The following is a 3,592-nucleotide window of genomic DNA, read 5'->3' as shown; positions in this document are numbered from 1 at the left end:
TGTAAATCTTTACGGGAGTAGAAAGCCTCATCTTTCTCCTGCGGAGCGTCTGGTAGTTTTGAACCGCTGACCTTGTGGTTCGCAGCCTGATTCGTAACCACTATGCTACCAGAGCTCCATATATATATATATATTTAGAGAGAGAGAGAGAGAGATACAGACAAGAGATTTCAAGGAAATAGCTCACACAGTTGAGGAAGTTGGCAAGTACCAAATAGTTTGACTCATATAGTTTTAGGAGTTCATAAGCCCAAAATTAACATGTCACAGCAGGCTGCTGACTCATGTCCCAAGAACCAGAGGTCAGAGGATGACAAGTGAATACAGGACTACGAGAAAGCCAACACTGATAGAACATTCAAATATACATTGGATGCAGACTATGCCCCAAAGCAAACTGACTGACTTTTTGACTCATTTGTTTCTCACATCAGATTACAAAATGAGGATGAATACATTATATCACATTATGGAAGAGCAATCAGTCCAATGGCTACCAAGTCACAGAAATTTTTAACCTAGCCATGTTAATACATAACATTAAACATCACAGTGGGAAATAAATGTCAAATGTAATAAATATATGTAAATATTATAAACAAATATGCACAACGTGGTTTTTTTTTTTTTTTGGAATTGCATTTGAAAAACCCTACGCATCAAATTATTTTTCTGAAGTAACTATAAAAGAAGACTAACAGTTGACCCCACCTTGCTCACCAGATAATCCACAATGTTAAAAGAATCCTATACATGTAATTCCAGCTCAACAGCAGATAACAGTAGCACATGGAACTGCCAATCAAAAAGTGTGAATCATTACTCAGATTCTTTAAGTAGTGTTTATCTGAGTTCACAAATAGTAGAATTAAAATTCAATGTTAACAAATATAGAAGAAATTTTAGGCACAACTCATATTAGACATAAAATTTTGCTTTTGCCAAATTACTTAATAAATTTAAAACATCATAATAAAGGAAAAGATTTCTAGATTTGCCTACCCGAAGATCCAGATATTTTATACATACACATACACAAATGTAAATACACACATACAATATTAAAGACAAAAGAACAATCTTTTTTCTCTGGCCATATAATGTTTGACATATAAATGTCACAGGACTGACAGGCTTAGATAATTTGTAAAGAGCTTATGTTAGTTAATAAATACATTTAAGATCTCAATAAAAAATAAATAAAGGAAATGATAAGCAGTTCATGAGAAGAGAAATATAAATGACCAACAAATACATTAAAATATTCTTTTAGCCCGTCAACAGAGGAATAGATTAAAAAAAAAAAAAAAAAGTGGTACATACATTCAATGGACTACTACTCAGCCAGTAGGAGAAATGAAGTTTTGGTAAATGCTGTAGGATGGATAGAGCTTGAAGACATTATGCTGAGCAAAATAAGCCTCGCAAAAGGTAAGATGTTATACAACCTCACTAACAGAAAAAGACAAGAAAAGGCAAATTATAGAGACCAAAGTTTATTAGTGACTATCAGGGGCAGAGGGACTCCTAGTGGTGCGGCCAGTTAAGCACTGGGCTGCTAACTGAAAGGTTGACTGTGTGAACCCACCAGTGACTCTACAGTCTGCTTCCAGCCTCAGAGCTCCTAGGGAGGAGTTCTATTCTGTCCTATACGGTCAACATGAGTTGGTGTTGACTCAGGAACTCAATTTGTGTTTTGTTTTCTTTTGGGCCAGAGACAGGAGAAAAGGGGGAAAGGGATAGGAGAAAAGGGGGAAAGGGGTTAATGGTGATGGGGAACTTGCCTTGATTAAGAGTAGTGTTGCACAGCTAATTATTTTAATTGCTGTTAGTAAGTTTAAAAAGTTAGGAGTCATGGTGTGGCGCCATGGGTTAATGTGCTGGACTGCAAGGTTGGTTCGAACAGTAAGGTTGGCAGTTCAAGCTCACCAGCTGCTTCTAGGAAACCCTATACAGGTTCGTTATAAGTCAGAACCAACTTGACAGCACTTAACAACAAACAAGAAAAAAGTTGTATAATAGATATATTTACAACAATAACCACAACAACAACAAAAGTATAGTTTCTGAGAGCACATGTGTACAACCAAAACCCTCATGAAGTTTGGTCTCTTGGTTTGGAGGTTTAGGGTCATGGTTTAACAAGACATCCTGGTTAACTAGCCTAATAATATGTTTAGTGAGCCTCTTGTAACTTCTAGCTCGAGGTGTAGTGCCTGAGGTCTTAAAAGCTTGCAGATAGCCACACAAGGCACAACAATTGATCTCAATTCATTGGGAACAACAGAGGAAAGAGAGTCAGGAATAGGAGGAGGATACAGAATGCACGGCTCATTGTCTCCATGAAAAATTGCCTTCTTTCCCCTGAGTCCAGAAGAACTGAAGGTGTCTGGCCACCATTACTGAACGTTTTGATCCAAGATTCCATAGAAGAATCCTGATCACAAGGGGAACATGTGGGCAGAATTTGAAATTCTCTTGGACTCTAGACTTTCTGGAGTTACGAGGGTGGATGAACTCCAGAAACTGTTGCCCTGAAATAATCTTTTAAACCTTTGTGACGAGGTACACAGAAAATTACTAAGAGGGTTGATGCTGGAGACTGGGCCTGAAACTCTGCAAGTGGGCAGGAGACATTTTATAGCAAATTAATATTCTTTATTGAAAAAACAATATAGTCAATACTCTGCTTTAATGCTTTGTTGTTGTTGTTGTGAAGTACTGTGGAGTCGGTTCCAACTCATAGTGACCCTGCACAGGGTTTCCGAGGCTGTAAATCTTTACGGGAGCAGAACGCCTCATCTTTCTCCCGCGGAACCTCTGGTAGTTTCGAACTGCTGACCTTGCGGTTTGCAGCCCAATTCATAAGCACTACGCTACCAGAGCTCCTTTAGATTCTCAAAAAATACAGAACATATCTTTAAACCCACTGTAAACAATATTGTGGTGTAAAAATAGCATGGAGGCCATCTCTGACCTCCTCTGATTTCAAAGGGGGAAAGAGAGTCAAACTTAAAATCAGCCTAAAGTTAATTCCTATGAGGTTGAAGTCAGACATACCGCCACCTTCCAACCTTCCTTACTAATTCTGAAACTGTGTTCCTACAGCACTCTCTACTTCTCAGTTGCACTCAGTAATTCATTGTAGAATTCATTGCGATGGCCACACAGAACTCAGACAATGCTCACGATTATGACGTTTGTTAAGTTACAATTCCAGATCAGAAATGCTCAAGATAAAGTTCTTTGGTCAGGACAGCTCTTCCTAGCCATTCCCACAGGCAGGCTTCTCTCTGGCCCTGGGACTCTGCCTTGCTTGGGCAATGTTACAAAGCGCTTTTAGCCTTGTGGATATATACCCAAAAGGTATATATATCCACTATATACTATAAACCTCAGCCTAAAGGCACTAGGCTCTGTGGGTCCACAAACCTAGCTTCTCAGTTACGTGCAATCACAATTATCCTGGTTAACAAGCACTCAGTCATATAAGGTATCCATTTTCCTATTATAGGGGTTGTTGTTTTCATATTGGATTTAAATAAATCTTTATGTATTCTGATGTTAGCCTATCTGTTACATTTCTCCCCCC

Source organism: Chrysochloris asiatica, unplaced genomic scaffold (genome assembly GCF_000296735.1).
Source record: "Chrysochloris asiatica unplaced genomic scaffold, ChrAsi1.0 scaffold00033, whole genome shotgun sequence".
NCBI classification, from domain to species: Eukaryota; Metazoa; Chordata; class Mammalia; order Afrosoricida; family Chrysochloridae; genus Chrysochloris; species Chrysochloris asiatica.
The sequence above is the reverse complement of the archived record's forward strand: the minus strand, read 5'-3'. Positions refer to the sequence as shown.